This window comes from Ornithorhynchus anatinus, chromosome 12 (genome assembly GCF_004115215.2).
Source record: "Ornithorhynchus anatinus isolate Pmale09 chromosome 12, mOrnAna1.pri.v4, whole genome shotgun sequence".
Classification (NCBI taxonomy): Eukaryota; Metazoa; Chordata; class Mammalia; order Monotremata; family Ornithorhynchidae; genus Ornithorhynchus; species Ornithorhynchus anatinus.
This window is the reverse complement of record NC_041739.1, coordinates 31,903,726-31,923,376: the sequence shown is the minus strand read 5'-3', so window position 1 is coordinate 31,923,376 and position 19,651 is coordinate 31,903,726. Positions and strand designations below refer to the sequence as shown.

Genomic DNA, 19,651 nt, shown 5'->3' with positions numbered 1-19,651 from the left:
TTTCAAAATTGGCTAAATGCAACAATTCATAAGCAAAGCAGGAAAGATAACCGTTTGAGAAGTAGCAATGTCTGAAGCTTGGTCCCAGGAGTCAGGAGACAGAGGTTCTAATCCTAGATCTTCCACTGGCCTGCTGTGTGACCTTGGGCAAGTCATTTAACTTTTGTGCCTCCGTTTATTCATCTGTAATACTGGGGATGATATTTGTTCTTCCTGCCCCTTAGACTGTGACCCCCATATGGCACAGAGAAGGACCGCGTCCAATCTGCCTATATTTTATCTACCACAGTGCTTAGTGTAGCACTTGGAACATAGTTGATGCCTAACAAATAGCATGATTATTATTACTACTTCTACTATTACGATACAAAAGAGTAGGTACAGATGTTCCCTGCCCACAATAAGCTTATAACTAGAGGGGGAGGTGGCCATTAAAAGAAATTGCAGATGGATAGGTACATAAGTGCCGTGAGTCTGAGGAAGAGGGCTTAAGGGGAACAGAACCGAGTGAGTAACTGATGCCGAAAGGAGGGCTTAGACAGGGAAGTGAGAGCTTTGTCAAGGAAGTACTCTTGGGCCTTTTGGAATCCTTCAGCTGTTGGTCCTGCCCTCTCCTCAATCCATCAATCAATAAATCGTATTTATTGAAGAGTTACCGTGTGCAGAACACTGAAGTAAGCTTTTGGGAGAGTCTTGTCTCACCCTGTCGAGTCATCTACGACCCATAGAGACTCCACGGACACATCTCTCCCAGAATTCCCCACCTCCATCTGCAATCGTTCCGGTAGTGGATCCGGAGAGTTTTCTCGGTTAAAATGCAATGGATCCATCTCCTCCTTTCACACAGGAAACTTGAGGCTCCACCCTCGACTCTCTCCGGTGCGGCTGCTGCCCAGCACGGGGGAGTTTTGATTTGTAGCAGATTACCTTCCACTCGCTAGCCATGGGCCAAGCTAGGAAAGGAATGGTTAGGTCTCTGCTTGACTCTCCCTCCCGTAGCCGAGACCGGTAGAGTACTGGAAGCTCTCCAGGTGCGATCCTGAGAGGGGCCTTCGGAGAATACAACAAACAATAAAACAGATACTCCTCCTAGAGTACATGGTGGGGGACGTTTCTCCCAGACCGGTGGTGTCTCAGTCCCCTGGGACAGCTTGAAGTCATTCGCCCTGCCCGTGTTCTTCCCACAGGGCTTCCATCCTGGCCTCTTTCTCTGCCACTTATTCCTGCTACTCTTCCTTTTGCCACTTCTCCCATCTCTGCTATTCCTCCAAATATGAATAGCATATTTCCAGCACGTGCCTAAACTCCTCCTCTTCCTGTTTGAGTAATGTGATCTATCTCTTAGGGTTTTGTTTACTGACATTTATTCAAAGTGAGGAAAGAAATCTATTCATTAATAACAAGGGCACGCAATACGTATCCTTGTCATATGTAATAGGACTGCTTTTTTTATATGAAGATGATGCTACTGGTGCCAGTGTCCATTGATTAAATTTTCCAGCTCAGACTTTGGGGAAGTACGCGACTGGTCTGAATGAGGTCAGAATATAAATTTGCTTGAAGACTGAAAATATCCTAAATTGTAAGGAAAATGAACAAATTTGTAGTCTTCTGTCACCTCAAAATAGCATTCTTTTATCGTATAAAATGCATTTTCTTCACAATGCACACATACTATGTTAGTTAACCTGCAGTGTTTCAAATAATAATTTTATCCTAGTCATACAAAACCAAAAAAAGTGAACATTTGCCTTGATAGTAAAGGTGAAGTGATCATTTCCCCTTGGAAAGGATTCATCACCTATCAAATATAGTCCCAATATAAGGGTATTTTTCATAATTCAATACATTGGATTATATTTTGAAAATCCAAAGACTTTAGCAGGGCACTGTAAATCAAGTTTAAAAATCAAATTTGTCTTTTCCATTAGGTTCTGCCCAAGTGATTGAATACTGAGGCATTCCCTAAGCAAATCCATCAATGTCTCTCTTTTCGTAGATCTGCACACCAGCGTCTTGCGGTAATTTAATATGATACTTGCAAGCGCCCAACTGCAACGAAACTGGTATTATTCCTAGTTCATGCTTCCACTAAATGGAGTTTTTAACAAATAACACCATTAACCAAAAGGCCCCCAAACTGTAGGAGAAATGGCTTGCCCTTTGCTTCAAATAGGTCTCCTCTTTCTAACGGAAAAGCAACTGTATAGCATTCTGACTTCTACGGCCAAACGCAGAGAGGAAAAGGCCTCACTCTATTCAATTCTTGATTTTTCTTTTCCCCCATCTTTTTATGCCTGAAAAGGCCTTTCAGCCTTCGGAAGCCTGTGGAGCGTCTGGCAAAGAAGTAAACCTAAGCACATTTGTACTGGTCGATGGGTAATGGAGCTCATGGCCAATCATAAAGAAATTGCCCAAAAGAAGCTACTCTTCTCGCAGAGTGCTGGGTGACAAAACTGGCTCTGTCTTGCTCCCTCCCTACGTTGTCATCGCTCACATTTCTTTTCAAGGCTACAGGACTAGAAATGTGTATAGGTGCTGCTGCTCCTTATAACTTAATTCTACCAGGCAGGGAGGCAGATGGCTTTAGGGGAAAGAGCCTGAACCTGGAAGTCAAAGACCAGTGTTTTGGGTTGTTTTAACCATATTTGTTAAACTCTTGCTCTGTGCCAGGCACTGTTTTAAGCGTGAAGGTAGATATGAGGTAATCAGGTTGGACATAGTCTATTCCTCTGTGGGGCTCACAGTCTTAATCCCTACTTTACAGATGGGGTAAGTGAGGTTCAGAGAAGTGAAATAATATAGATGGTATTTGTTAAGTGTTCACTATGTATGGTACAAGCGCTGCTCTAAGCCCTGGGGTAGATACAAGCTAATCAGGCTGGACACAGTCCCTTTCCCACATAGTTCTCATAGTCTTAATCCCCATTTTCCAGATAAGGTAACTGAGACACAGAGAACTGAAGTGACACACCCAAGGTCACACAGCAGGCATATCCACTAAACCTCGCTGCTTTTCCACCACTGGGTTTATCTCTGGCCTTCTTTAGAATCTTGGGCAAGTCACTTTGCTTTTCTGAGATTGTTTCCTCATCTGGAAAATGAGGTTAATATTTGGTCCTTTCCCTAAATCACTGGGCTGCTCAGAGGAAAAAAAAATGGGATAAATGATGTCAAAATACTTTGTGGGGAAAGAATGTGCTATATAGCTTCTAATGGGGATGGGATCATTCAATCAAAAGCAAACATCTTGTGCCACCTGAATGTGCATTTACAGCATTCTTCACTGTGTGGGAGAAAGATTCAGCCTCATTGTCTGGGGTTTACTATCTCCATCTGTAATGCTATTTCATTCTCAACTAAAGCCCAAATTTGGCCAAGTACATTTCCAGTAAATATGCATTCCCCACCTTGCTTCTCCGCTCATTTGCTGCCCTGTTTTGAGGAGTGGTTTTGGCCTAAGGGCTAGCCAAGGAAATGTCACCCTTCTCTTGTCATTTATAAGTATTTCTCAAAGATGATTGATGATAAAATGGCATCCTAATTAAAAATAAAAATCATCACTCAAATTATTGGGCATATCGAGGCCAAATAAAAATACTGTCCTTCAAAATATTTTGATAGGTTGATATAATGTTTGAAAGCAAGCAATTAGACTTTCCTACAGGAAATTTTAAATTTAAAACATAGGGTACTTCAATACTGAGTAGCGTCATGACCTAGTAGAGAGAGCACGTGTCTGAGACTTAGGAGAATAGGCTTTTATTCCTAATTTTGCCACTTGCCTGCTCTGTGTCCTTGGGCAAGTCATTTACATTTCTATGCCTCAGTTTCATCATCTGTAAAAATGGGGATGGTACCTGCTCTCCTTCCCTGTTAGACTGCAAGCTCCATGTCGATCAGGGATTGCATCCAATCGGTTTATTTTGCATTTTCCACCATCTTTAGTACAGTAGTTGGCACATAAGTGCTTTACTGTCAAAAGTTAAAATTATTATCATCATCATCTTCATCTTTACGATCATTATCATGAGGAATGAAGAAGTGGACTCATGAAACCCTATAAAACTGATATATAAGGCTGAAAACAATTTCTTGCCTTATTTATGTTCTGATTTTATTTTTATGGCTTTTGGGGATGATATTTAAGGAAAGTTCCATGCTGTTATGTTTTTGCATGTTAATCTAAAATATTAATTAATGAAGATCAAAGATTTTTGTTCTAATAAATCAGAAGTACTAATATGAAATTAATAATCATGCATGTTAGTTGCAGGCCGGAAGTTTTCTATAATGAAAGCATTTTGTTTAGGGTCACTCAAATCCACATTTTTGCATTGAGGGTGCTTTAAGTGGTTTTAGTGAAAGCTTGGTATGCATTACAAAACCGTGCTAATCGGTTGAATTTTTTAACATTTCAAAGTAGTGTGAGTTTTTGATTGATTTTCTCATCAGTGTTTGGTGAGTGTTTGAGATTTTACATAGTCATAGGCTCTTCCATAGATAGCACCAGGTGTATTATTTGCATAAGTAGGGAGTTATAGGGAGTTATATGTGGTTGTATAGTTATATATGTTGGCTGACCCCTTATTAATACCATTAAATTTCACCTAGATGGGAAATCACTTCCATTCTTCCCTGAAATTATTAAATCTATCTTTATAACCAGGAAAATCTAGAACATTTCCAGATTATTTCAAGTAGTATTAGAATAATAGACAAATATCCTAAAATCGATACTGTCCTAGTAAAACTTGTCAGTTGGATTTGCATAAATTCCTAGCTAATTCTTGTCTTATTTTGTTCTCTCACTGTGAGGATCTCACCTGGTCTTGACATGGACAAAAATAAATTAATAATAAAGATTGCTAAATTACAGCAAACATTTTGCTATTATAGTAAAAAATAAATCTGTTCTGGTATTACAGGTGTATATCTATTATCAAAGGTAACTAAATAGGTACATAAGCAAATTATTTGGGACTATTCGATAGCATTTGCACATTCATTGCATCTTTTCAAGTTCTGTAATGAAAGAATATGATATAGTATTCAATTCAGACTGGTGTAACTTGAATTTTTGGATATTTAATTTTCTGGACTTTGGGACAGATCATTTAATCTTCCCAAGGTGTAGAAATTAACGGTAAGGATTTTAATTTGAAGTCAGTGTGGTGCATGCAATTTTGTCGGTGGTGTTTTTGCAGAGTTTCAAGTGTCATGAAACTGTTATTTTGTTGGAAAACCCCACACAATTTCACAGAAAGAATTTGTCCAAAACTACTCTTCACCTTCATTCTCCCAAATATGACATTCCCAGCCCTTTTATTTGAATGAGAAATTATCAATTTATCATTTCCCTGACACTGCAGGAATTGGAAAGGAAATGCATTTATAATTTTGTTTACTTCTTCCTTTCCACTATTCTCTACCCATTTTAGAAGGCGGGCATGCTAGATCAGTGTTTTCTACACTGGGGAGAAAAAGCGACTTCTGATATTATGGTTGCAAATAGACCAGAGCTAATTTTTTTTTTTAAAGTGAATAGAAATGATTCATTTCAGTCATAATTTGAAAATAGTAAGATTCAATCAATCAGTGGTATTTATTGAGTGTTTCCACTGTGCATTACACTGCACCAAACATTTGAGAGAATACAAGGAGATAGCTGATCCTATCTAGCTGGGGAGACAGATATTAAAATCCACTTCATATGAGTGGATAAAAATATGACCATAGCCAAATCTGCCCCCACTCAACCTCTAGAATCCCCATCAGAACAACCAGTGCAGTATCTAGGACATAAAAGACACAATTAATGGACCTCTAACTAGATTGCTGGGAAGTTAAGGTGAAAAGGACCCTTCTCTATTTTTGTATTCAGATTTTTGTATTCTTAATCTATCATATTCCTGATGTATAATAATGACGTCCATCATCTTAATGTCTTTTACCCCACCACCACCCATATATGGATATAAAATCTGTCCTTCACTTTCAAAGATGATGATGCTGATGAAGATAATATCCTCCCTTCAGCCGTGACTGTGGCTGAAAAGACTGATGCATGGCAGATAGGCAGTATCTCATAAAGGCATTTCTGATTTGGTGACATTGGGAAAGACAGATGAGGTTTCTTGCTCAGCTAAAACTACTTTAATGTCACCAAGAACTCTTTTGCAGATGACTTCATTCTGCAGAGTCTGATGTTTGGCACTTGGTGCGTTGTGATTTTTTCCACTAATAAAAGTTGGATAGTTGAAGCTTTCTGACACCAGAAAGGAGAGAGAAAAACAGCTTCAGGGACTAGTGGTAACAAATACAATCATGCAGCGGGGGACAACTTTTGTGTGCATATGATGCAGAATTGACTATCAGTTATGAGTGAGTTTCCTCTGTCCCACTGATAAAAAAAACAATAACAACAACCAAAAAAACCAGTCCTGAATCATTTTCAAACCCAAATGACATTCCTAGATCTCCACTGATAATAATAGTTGTATCTGTTTGGCACTTACTATGTGCCAGACTCTCTACTAAGCACTGAGAGACTGCAAGCTTGTTGTAGGCAGGAAGTGCATCGGTTTACTCTTATAATGTACTCTCTCAAGTGCTTAGTACAGTGGTCGTACACACAGTGAGCACTCAGTTAAATACAATTGATTAAATGAAATGAATGAATACAAGGAAATTGGGCTGGACAGAGTCTCTGTCCCACATGGGGTTTAAAGTCTGAATCCCCATTTTACAGATGAGGAAACTGAGGCACTCGGTTTGGACTTTCCCTTTGGATCTGAAAGATTTCAACAGAACCTGAAGGTTTTATTTATTCCCTTTAATCTTGGAAAACCATTTCATTCATTCATTCATTCAGTCGTATTTATTGAGCGCTTAATGTGTGCAGAGCACTGTACTAAGTGCTTGGAATGTACAATTAGGCAACAGATAGAGATGATCCCTGCCCAACAACTAGCTCACAGTCTAAAAGGGGGATGGCAGTAATAATCATAGTATTTTTAAGTGCTTACTATTTGCTAAATGCTGGAATAGATGCGTGATAATCAAGTCGGACACAGTCCCTGTCCCACCTGGACCTCACAGCCTAAGACTTTGTTCCCTGTGCTTCAGTTTCAAGACTCAATCACCTTCCTCATTTCTCCCCTCCCTGCTTTTATACCCCGCTTCCCCATACAGCTGAGTCAGGCATGATAAACTATTAGGTTAATGGAAAAGAAAGGGAAAGGGAACAGAGAACAGTCAACTGCTCTCAACTAAATTTGGTTTCTCTAGCCCCAGATCAGTATAAACCAACTTCCCTAGAATTTCCAACACCACAGGACTGGTAATGAGCTTGTAAATAAACCCCAGGATTGTAATGCAAGAATGCTACTCAATTTATTTTAATGTGCGTTAATTAAGTGTAGTCCATCAGTCCTTTTTTTCCTACAAAGAAGGTCCTGGGGGTGCCAGGTTTCAAGCTGGTTGTGAGAACAAAATAGGGGATAAGATTAGAGGTGGGGGATACTGAAAAACTTTCTGCTGTTCATATGGACCACATTGTTAAATCCAATGTCACCAAATCCATCTGTCTTTTTCTAGCCTAAGTATTAACTCTCCTGCTTATAATTATTGATTTTATTTAGCACAGGCAATTTTCTTTTGCCCCCTACTGCTCTTAGGTATTGAAACTCTGTTCACAGTTTAGCTTCCAAAGCAGAGCCCAGTCTGAGTTTCACAAACTCATCACTTCAGCAACACCGTCAAAGGCAACAACAAAAAGCCGGCATATAACCCCAGGGTGCATAGAAAAGGAGAAAAACTTTTAGCTAGTGCACCTTGTCAGATTTTTATTTGTTCAGTTGTCCCACTTGTGGAGGGTGCATACATTTTTCCTGCCTGGGTTTGAATAGGGCAAATTAAGTGCGCATGTGTTTTCTCTTCTCAAGTCTAAGCCCCAGCATTTTTTACCCAGTTGAAAATTTGAAAGAATTGTGCTCATTAAGAAGAGCAGGACTTGACCTGATTCATTCTATTATTCCCCAGTATTATTGCACACACATAAATACACACACACACACACACACACACACAAAAACAAAACAAAACACTTTTAGGGCTCTATGTGAGAAAGTCAACACCAGCAAAGTCCTTATTTGTCCCCAAAACATTCCACATGAACAGAAATCTTAAAGTATGATTTTATCCTGAATAATTGAGAAACATTGCAATTACTGGAAAATTTGCTCTATATTGGGTTCATTAAAAAGCACCAGTATAAGACTGAAAATTACATTTGAGTTTGTGGTAATTGCATTCTGTTGGCATCTGATTAGTCATGCTGGTCTTAAATGCTGAAAAGGCCATTAATAAGTTTTGAATTAATGAATGAGGTAGTCCAAAACATCTCAGTATAAATAAATCTTCAATGTAATTACCCCTGTGTAATGTTATTTTGAGACAATGTGTTCTGAGTATGTGTCCTAAGATGGTAAACACTCTGTATTCACCCATACACACACAAACACCCCCCCAAAAAAATCAAGAAATACAACTGGGTTTTAGGGGACGGACTATCTCTTTTTTTCAGGTGTGAACTGCCAATTTTGAAGATGCTTGTTAACTACCCATCCACTACACAACTGCAGGTGTAATTCTACTTAAAATAACCAAGGGCAACAGACTGAAAATGGCCATGAAATATCGACACTTATGCAGTACTATACTATTTAAGCACTTATTTATTTCTGAACCCATTTTTCCATCCTCCTGTTTTAACCAGTTTTATTTCCCCAACCCCTTACTATAAATAATTTTTGTGCCTGTGAGATGGATTCTAAGAGTCTTTCAGGCTGGGATGGTGTCTTTTCTCTCTTTTGTACTATCCTAAGCCCTCACCAAAATACAGCACCCTCAGTAGGCACTCAGTAAATTCTAGAGAACGTTGCATTCTACTACCTCCTGAATCCAGCATTCTTGAAGATGAAAAGAAAGGATCAATTTTGCAGTTTGCGGGCAGTGGGTTTGCAGTGGATTTGCTCCTGTTATTTTAGCAGACGAAATGCTCGAGTCAAAATGTTAGACAGCTTCATCTTCATCATCCTCAGAATATCTTGAGCACCAACTGCCAGCATGGCATTGTACTAGGTGATTGGGAGTAAACAAAGAAACATAACATATGTTCTCTTCCCTACTATATTATGGGGAAAACAAGCAAATGTTTTCTCTTTATTAATCAGTCAATTAATCGTATTTGCTGAGCGCTTACTCTGTCTGTCCCAGGCACTGTGCTAATTATTTGGGAGAGTACAAGGCAGTGTGTAGACACATTCTTGCCCACAATGAGCTTACAATATGAACGGGAAGATGGATATTACTATAAATAGATTATGAATTAAACATAAGTGCTGTGGGGCTGAGGGAGGGGTTAATAGAGGTGCAAATCTAAGTGCAAGAGTGATGCAGAAGGTAGTGAGATGAAAGGGAGTGAGAATTTACTGAGGGAGTAGATTTGGAGTAGATTTGCCATTGGCTATGAAGAGAGAGGACATTTCAGGAAAGAGGCAGGACATGGGTGAGGGGTTGGAGATGAGATAGAGGAAATCAATGGAGTACATGTTGGCATCATAGAGGAGCAAAGTGCGCAGCCTGGGTTGTTGTAGGAAATCGGGGAGGTAAGATAGGAGTGGATAAGGTGATTGAGTGCTTTCAAGCCAATGGTAAGGAGTTTCTTTTGGATGAGGAATTGTATGGGCAACCACTGGAGGTTCTTGAAGATGAGGGAAACGCAGACTCATTTGCTTTGTAGAAAAACGATTTGAGCCGCAGAGTGACGTAAGGACTGGAGTTGGGGGGGGGGGGGGGGCAGAGGGTAGGGAGGTCAGCAAGGAGGCTGATGCAATAATCAGGGCAGGATGGAGCAAATGATTGGACTAATATGGTCGCAGTTTGATAGCAGAGAGGAAAGGGACAATTTTAGAAAAGTTGTGAAGGGTGAACTGAAAAGATTTGGTGAGAGATTGAATATGTGGGTTGAGACCCAGTGGATCTCCACTTATACTTCTTTATTCATTTTACACTTCATCCTTCCAGTTGTAAGAAGGGGTAGGTCAGGTATAATGCTGGATTCCCCTAAAAACAAAATCCCGCATTCTGAGCCATATCACCTCTACAGTCAGCTCTGGCACTTAGAAATGTTTTCGTGCCCTAGTTAGAACTTATATATGTATATGTTTCTTCTCAGTGTACATATTTTGACTACTCTAGTTGTAAACATTTTTATTTTTGTCTCTCCCAAAGCATGTAAACTCTCTGTGGGCAGGACACTTTGTTATTCTGTACTTCTCAAGCATTTAGTGTAGTAATAATGTTGGTATTTGTTAAGCGCTTATTATGTGCCGAGCTCTGTTCTAAGCGCTGGGGTAGACATAGGGGAATCAGGTTGTCCCACGTGGGGCTCACAGTCTTCATCCCCATTTTACAGATGAGGGAACTGAGGCACAGAGAAGTGAAGTGACTTGCCCACAGTCACACAGCCGACAAGTGGCAGAGCTGGGATTCGAACTCCTGAGCCCTGACTCCAAAGCCCGTGCTCTTTTCACTGAGCCACGCTGCTTCTCTGCTCACTACATGATTTACTACTGCTAATATCTCACATTGTCCAAGTTGGCTCAGTTGCTGAAAAAATATTGAAGTTCTTTCTCAGGTTGATGTTAAATGTTAGCAGGAGTACAACTTTGTTCAAATAATTTGTCCTGCTAATTAAGGAGATTAATTATGGATGTGTGGCATTATCTCACTTTGCAGGATTTGCATTTGACTCATGCTCTTTTTAAAATTATTATGCTATGAAAGGGAAAGGTTTATTATTTTTTTCTGAGTCTGCTCAACCATCACGTTTCGAAAGTCTAAATTCTTCCGTCTCCCCGGCTAGACTGTAAACTCTTTATGGTCAAGGAACGTATCTGCTAATTGTACTGTAATCTCCCGAGGTCTTAGAAGAATGCTGTGCACATAATAAGTGCTCAATAACTATCATCAATTGACTGGCTGATTCCAACGCCCATTGACGTTCATTGCAAGTCAAATCCTTGATATAAACTTCGAAACCCTTTAACCATGACTGTGTTCTCAAAATTTCCTCTTACATTTTATTGTTTCTACTGATTAGTGAGACTCTGCTTTACAAAAAATGTCAGTGGACATTGACTCTAGCCCCAGTCGATCATATTTATTCAGCACTTACCATGTGTCGAGCACTATACTAAGCACTGGGGAGAGTACAGAAGAACAACCAACAGACACAATCCCCGCTCACATCGATTTTACTGACTAGAGGAACTATAGCTGGACTAAATTTTTTTAGTACTTGTTGCTGAATTCCAATGATTATGATTTCATGTTCAATCTCCTTTCCTGAACTTAGCCACTGGGCCAGAGATCAAGATGAAAACTTCCACTACGTGAGACTTGTCTTTGGGACAATATTTCACTGTCTATCAATTGCCAACTATTTCAGGCCCTATCCTTAAGAAATGAAAGGCCTATCTATGAGATGATTGCCTTTGTACACTGAGTGGTTAATAAATGTTAGCAATAACAATAGCAATAATGACAATAGCAACAGTAAGTGCTGAGGTAATTACATGACATTAATTCAAACATGCTCATACTTCAAAACATCTTTTATCACGTAGGTCCCTTTCACAATAACAATAAGCAATTTAACTGAGACAAAACACACCCACAAGCACACACAAAAATGCTCTGATTTGTAACTCAATGATTGAGTCCAGTTGGGGAACACCTGTTTGAAAAACAGTACCCCCATTTTTCATACCAGCACAGATGTTTGAAAATATTCAGTTGCATAAAGAAAAGATTTGCAATACAGATTATGGTGCAGGGCAACAAAAAACATACAAAGTAACCATTTGGTTAATATCGTCCATTGCATTTTCTCTGATTTATCCTAATGTGGACTCAGGACCACTGATATATATATTGACAGGACTGGTAACATAGATTGGTAGTCTCTACAGTAGACTTCTAATAGACACATTCAGGAAAACCTGATGTTGTCGAACACAAAATATCTTGCACTAGTTCATTCATTCATTCAATAGTATTTATCGAGCAACTTACTATGTGCAGAGCACTGTACTAAGCACTTGGAATGTACAATTTGGCAACAGATAGAGACAATCCCTGACCATTGATGGGCTTACAATCTAATCGGGGAGACAGGCGGACAAAAACCAAGACAATTTAATCACGATAAATAGAATCAAGGGGATGTACACCTCATTAACAAAATAAATAGGGTAATAAAAATATATACAAATGAGCATAGTGCTGAGGGGAGGGGAAGGGAGAGGGGGAGGAGCAGAGGAAAAGGGGGAAAAGGGGTCTTAGCCAGGAGAGGTGAAGGGGGAGCAGAGAGGGAGCAGAGGGAAAGGGGAAGCTCAGTGTGGGAAGCCCTCTTGGAGGAGGTGAGCTCTCAGTAGGGCTTTGAAGAGGGGAAGAGAGTGCACTAGTAGTCCCAGGGATAAAAGAGAAGCCGTACCAGCCCTTGCAAAAACTATTTCACCCTATATATTGCTTCATCTCTTCAATTTTAAGAGGCTTGAAACAAATTACCTTTAATTTTAAATCTGCCTCTATCCTGGAACTTCTGTGAGTCACCTGCAGGAGTCAGAACTGACTGGTGGAAATGTCTGTCAATCAGGCACGTTGGAAAGAGCATGGATCGGGGAGCCAGAGAACCTGGGATATAATCCCGGTTCCCTCACTTGTGTGCCATGTGACCTTCCCGGAAGTCAGGAAGTCATGGGTTCTAATCCCAGCTCCACCACTTGTCTGCCGTATGACGTTGGGCAAGTCACTTCATTTCTCTGTGCCTGTTACCCTATCTGTTCCCAACCCAATTTGTTTGTATCCACCCCAGCATTTAGTACAGTGCCTGGCACATAATAAGTGCTAACCAAATACCATGAATATTATCATTCAAAAGCATGGCCCGGAGAGAGGAAAGACTGGAGACAGGGAATTCGGTTGTTGATAAGATGGGATGTGACAAGTGCCGGAACCACTGTGGAACAGTTTGAATGGAGAGGAAGAAGCACATTCTAGAGATGAATTGACAGGATTTTGTGACTGACTGAATATGCAGGTAGAAGGAGAGCAGTGAGTCAAAGATAACGTCCGAGTTGTGGACTTAATAATGACGTTGGTATTTGTTAAGCGCTTACTATGTGCAGAGCACTGTTCTAAGAGCTGGGAGGGATACAGGGTAATCAGGTCGTCCCACGTGAGGCTCACAGTTAATCCCCATTTTACAGATGAGGTAACTGAGGCACACAGAAGTTAAGTGACTTGCCCACAGTCACACAGCTGACAAGTGGCAGAGCCGGGAGTCGAAGCCATGACCTCTGACTCCGAAGCCCAGGCTCTTTCCACTGAGCCATGTTGTGAAATGGATATGATAATGTTTTCTGCAGTGATGGGGAAGTCGGGTGGAGGAGTTTGGGAGGGAAGATGAGAAGTTCAGTTTTGGGCATGTGTAGTTTGAGGTGTCAGATGTCCTGAAGGTAGGAAGAAATGTGAAATATGAGATGAAGACTTGGTGGTTGAATCTGTGAGAATGGATGAGCTCCTTATGGGAGTGGATTTAGATGGAGGATAGAAATGCTTGAGAAGCAGAGGAAGAGCTGGCAGAAGCAGCCAGAAAGGTAAGAATTGAACCAGGAGAGGACAGTGTCAGTGAAACTAAGATTTGATCGTGTTTCCAGGGGAAGGGGATGGACCACAGGGTTAAAGAAAGCTGAGGGGTAAAGGAGGATTAGGATGGAGTAGAGTCCGTTCGATTTGGAAAAGAAGAGGTCACTGGTAACTTTAGAAAGGACAGTTTCAGTAGAGTGAGGGGAATCGAGATTGCAGGGGATCCAGAAAGAAGTTAAAGGAGAGGATGTGAAGGCAGCAGGAATAAACAACTCATTCAAGGAATTTGGACAGAAATGGTAGGAAGGAGTTAGGATAGGAATTATGTGGCTATGTTTGAAAACGGAGGAGACATAGCCACTGGAGAGTGAATAGGTAAAGAGAGCAGTATGGAAGGATAGAAAGGTGGGTTAATACAAAATAAACAGATTGGACACAATCCTTACCCCACATGGGGCTCACAGTTTAATGAGAGGGATAAGCAGGTATTTAATACCCGTTTTACAGATGAGGAAACTGAGGCCCAGAGAAGTTAAATGATTTGCCCAAGGTCACACAGTGGGTCTCCTGGTTATCAGCTCTATGCTCTTTCTGCTGGAAACTCCGAGAATTGATAATAATGCAAACAAGCAATGTGTATTTAAAATGCTTTCCTACCAAGTATTGGCTTGACATACACTATATTCCTAACAGTTTGTTTTTGTCCATGGTAAACTGAGCTGCTTAAAAGGTCAACTCTAAGGTGAAAATGCCTGCTAAGGTCTTACCCAGGAAATGAAAAATCTTCTCTTTAAGGCTATCCCCAGTTTTAAGACGTTAAGTAGATGAAAATCTGATTTTTATAGATACCGTGGAATGATCGGCTTTTTAAAAGAAAAATATCCAGTAGTAGCAACCAATTATGCCGTTGCTTTTGCATTATAAAAGCTAATGGTTTATTATGGTTTCAGATTTATAAAATAATTCTTCAGCTGATTTCTCTCGAAGTTTGCACTTCACATTTAATCTATTCCTATAATTTAATCATGATAGGCTTATGCATTATACCAAGGTTGAATAAGTGTGTAATTATCTGAATGCAAGATTTTTATGCATGAGATAATTACAGTGCTACAGGCTGTCTTCACAATATAGACATGGACAGATGAACCAATTAATTTTTTTTATTGTTTATACTTCTTGCAACTCTCTTCCATCCATTTAAATAATTTTAAAGTGTATACATTTTCATGTTCCCGTGACTTTCACATGGATCGCTTACGATCTAAGAAGAAAGTTCACATAACTTTAACAAGAGCCTAAGAGTATTTCTCCAGAAAAATAAATACGACAGCTTTATATCCTCAGGAATGAAAGTATATTTATATATAAATATATATATATTTATAAATGAAAGTTGAGTTAAATTAAATATATGGGTATATTAGTAAACATTAATCTATCCAAGTCATTGTTACAAATTAAAGTTATTTCTGAGTCTAATGCCTTTCAGTGGTACTTGGTTGTTACTCCTCTCAGCTTTTGACTGTTTTTTAAATACTAAAAGACATATTTAAGTAAAACAATGTTTTTTCTAGGAAGTGGAGGATTTCTAAAGGGATTAATCAAATACGCACGTGGTGCCGATGAGACTGCTCAAGAAGCCACGTGATGTTTGTAATATGTCCAAATTTTCCAGTCACTCAGAAGGTTGGATGTTATAATTGCTCACATATGTTCATTTTGACGATAAGCTTGACTCTGGGTAGACTCTGTACCGGTAGTATCGCAAGGGACATATGTTGGCCTACTTGATTCAGAGTTGTTTGCCTAAAAATAGTTGGTAGTCAAGACTGTGGAGTCAATTTCAATGACAACATTCAGCCCTGTTTCACTTTGAGTATCTCTAGTTAGGTGGAATAATAATAATAATAATAATGTTGGTATTTGTTAAGCGCGTACTATGTGCGGAGCACTGTTCTAAGCGCTGGGGGAGATACAGGGTAATCGGGTTGTCCCACGTGAGGCTCACAGTTAATCCCCATTTTACAGATGAGGTAACTGACGCACAGAGAAGTGAAGTGACTTGCCCACAGTCACACAGCTGACAGCTGAATAGCCTGAGGACAGTGACAGTCTTCTCAGAGAAACTATCCCTCTAGACTATAAGCTCTCTGTGGGTAGAGAACATGTCTACCAATTCTGCTGTATTGCCCCCAAGCACTGCTCACACTAAGCGCTACGTAAATACCACTGATGATGACGATGATGATGTCGAAATGGTACATCTCTCTGTAGCAGGAGGAGAAAGATAATCTTGACTTAATTGAGGCTTATGAAATCAAAATCAAGATTCAGCTTTGCTTTCAGATGCTGTGATTTGCCTTTAAAGTCTTTCAAAGGAAATTGCTTTATGAAAAAGTATCTCAGGACCTATCCTTTCGATCATTCATTCATTCAATCATATTTATTGAGTCCTTAGTATATGCAGAACTCTCTACCAAGAACTTGGGGAGAGTAGAATATAACGATTAGCAGACATGTTCCCTGCCCACAACGGGCTACAGTTGATAGTTAAAAACCTATTTTCTGAAGTTCTATAAAGTACTGATCTCATAAAATAGGTGTCGTTATCATCATTGGTATTTAATGAACCCTTACCGTGAGCACTGTACTCAGCACCTGGGAGGGTACAATAAAACTGATCCCCGCCCACGGCGATCTTAACGTCTATAGAAGTCTTTCTTTTACCGCCTCTATTTCATACAGGGGGTACAGCCGGTTCTATAATGTGGAAGGTGTTTTTTTGCAAAACACTGAACTAAGGAAAACTCGTATTCACCTACCCCACACTGCATTTATGTGCACAGCTATCTCACTGGAAGCTTCCTGGTGTTTGGTAACCAAACAAGTTTGCATTATCAGACAACCATTCTAGCCATTCTTTCATTCATTCAATCATATTTATTGAGTGCATACTGTGTGCAGAGCACTGTACTAAGCACTTGGAAAGTACAATTCGGCAACAGATAGAGTGTACATGAACCTTGTGTGTAGAAAACATGTCTACCAACTCTGTTATATGCTACTCTCCCTAGCATTTAGTGCACAGTTCCCCACGCAGTAAACACTCAGTAAAGACCACTGATTGACTGACTGAACAATAATCATGCCATACTATGTATACTCGAGAGGTTGTAACCCTGATTTCCTTTTCTTTTCTTTTTTTTTTTTAATAGAATTTTGTTGAGTACTTACCGTGTGCCCAGCACTCTTCTAAGCACTGGGGTAAGTACACATTAATCAGGTCAGGCAGCCCTGTCCCAAGTGGACCTCATTGTCTAAGTAGAAGGGAGTACAGGTATATTTAATCTCCGTTTTACAGGGGAGGGAACTGAGGAACCTCTGAAGTAAAATGACTTGTCTAACGTCATACAGCAAGCAGTCGGCAGAGCCGGGATTAGAAGCCAGGACCTCTAGCTCTCAGGCCGATGCTCTTTCTATTAGGCCACGTTTCTGTCTCTGTTTAGGAAGAAGAGTAGATCTCAGAATCCACCAATGACTTGCTGCTGAATATCTGGCCAGGATTGCGGAGGCAACGTCTTCCCTGGGCCACAGGCACGGCAAGCGAACTCCTTCCTTGGGCACTGAAAACAGGGCCCCTTGGTGTCAGAGTCTAGGCTGGGTTGAGTCAGCTATGGTAGTCATGGCTAAAATGTTCTGCCATTTAATAAAAGTAATAATAATAACGGTACCTGTTAAGCACTTACTTTGTGCCATGCACTGTTTTAAGAGCTAGGGTAGATAAAAATGAATCCGGACAGCTTCGCACTTCAGAGACCCTGGCATGACTTGGGTGGCCCCATCAACTGCCATGGATACTGGTTAAGTGCTCACTATGTGCCAGGCACTGTATTAAGTGCTGGGGTAGGTCCTAGATAATCTGGTCTGACACAGTCCACATGGGGATCGCAGTCTAAGTCGGAAGGAGGGCGATTCAATCCCCATCTTACAGATGAGGGAAACTGAGGTAGCGAGAAGGTGAGCGACTTGCCCCAAGTCACACAGGAGACAAGGGGCAGAGCAGGCATTAGAATTCAGTTTCTCTGATTTCCAAGATATCCTGCTTTTCCGATGGGCCACGCTGATTCCCACAGTCGAAACTCAAAGCCTTCTTGGTCTCATAATGATTGTGCCAGAGAATCAACATGCCCCGAGTCTCTAACTCTTTCCCTGGGACAATGGGGGTATTGGCAGACACACCTGACACTAGCTTGGCTTCTTGGAGCTGCACCAGTGGCGGGCAGAATAATAGGTTACCTAGAGCGATGTTTTGGGGAACGTTTGTCTAGCAATTGGACGTCATCCCCGGCTAGTCCCTTTCCAGTTTATTTCAAACGATTCACTTCATTACACTGGGAAGTACAGCCTTTAACTTTCATGACTGGGCCAACCACCCTTGTGCATGACCATCGATCGAGCCAGTTTTGTGCAGAAGCCTGGACTGAGGTCCTTGCGAGCGCTTCAGAGTTACGAATGGATCGGAGCATTTGCCTCAAGGACCTTACATTCTTAGGAAAAAACGTACACGTAAGAAAACTCAACAGTTTGTTTAAAACCATTAGTGGTTGGTTACAGTGGGGCAAACTAATTGAACTGACCTGTCGTCGATCACATCTATTTTGGATGCCCAGTCTGTGTCCGACGGCTGTGGACAAGCCTGAAAAATCTCTCTCTGGTTCTAGAGTTTGCCCAGTTTTTTGCCCACAGATGCAAGGCTGGCTGCGAGCCACAGTCTCCCTCCCATGGCTTCCCCATGATCCATTTTCCTCTCATATGGATGGAAGGAGATGGGTATGCCTTCTACATTTTTTTTCTGTTTTTCCAGAGAGAAGGATTTCTCCAAGAGCAGCATGACTTAGTGAATAGAGCAGGGCTCTGGGAATCAGAAGGACCTGGGTTCTAGTCCTGGCTCTGCCACTTGTCTGCTTTTGTTGTGAAAGTGATACTTTTAAAAAATTGCTAATTAATCTAATGATGTATCAAATTGCAGGAGCATGCTATTGGCACTCCCACAATTGATGAGAGGAGGTATCTGGGTGGCAGAGTGTTATTATTTTAGTGGTATTTGATAAGCACCTACTATGCGCCAGGCGCTATATTAAGCAATGGTGTAAATGAGGGCTGAGCAGGTTGGATACAGTCCATGTTCCACATGGGCTTATAGTTTTAATCATATTGTACTGATGGGGTAACTGAGACACGGAGAAGTTAAATAACTTGCCTAAGGACACACAACAGACAAGCGCAAGAGCTGAGATTAGGACCGAGGGCCTCTAACTCATTCATTCATTCAATAGTATTTATTGAGAGCTTACTATGTGCAGAGCACTGTACTAAGCGCTTGGAATGTACAAATCGGTAACAGATACGGTCCCTGCCCTTTGACGGGCTTACAGTCTAATCGGGGGAGACGGACAGACAAGAACAGTGGCAATAAATAGAATCGAGGGGAAGAACATCTCATTAAAACGATAGCAAATAAATAGAATCAGGGTGATGTACATCTCATTAACAAAATAAATAGGGTAATGATATATGCAGTTGAGCGGACGAGGACGGTGCTGAGGGGATGGGACGGGAGAGGGGGAGGAGGAGAGGGAAAGGGGGGAGAAGAGGGTTTAGCTGTGGAAAGGTGAAGGGGGGTAGAGGGAACAGAGGGAAAAGGGGAGCTCAATCTGGGAAGGCCTCTTGGAGGAGGTGAGCTTTAAGTAGGGTTTTGAAGAGGGGAAGAGAATTCCCAGGTGCAGGTTTCACCCACTAGGCCCCGAGCTGGGTAAATAATTCTTGTAATCGTAGTCAAGACAGCCATAGTACTTACACGTGAACAGAGGCTATACCAGTTTACCTCTTGCTCTAAAAATAAGGGTATAATTTGCTTTAGGGATAAGCAGAA

The 19,651-nt window shown here is 40.8% G+C and overlaps 1 non-coding gene across 1 annotated transcript; it reads right to left on the bottom strand.

Annotated features, from left to right (window-relative positions):
* Nucleotides 1-911: 911 nt before the first annotated feature.
* Nucleotides 912-1,049, bottom strand: LOC114815875. The gene has a single exon (XR_003763675.1). It is a non-coding gene; the product is annotated as a small nucleolar RNA SNORA7 (small nucleolar RNA).
* Between the last annotated feature and the right edge of the window lie 18,602 nt (nucleotides 1,050-19,651).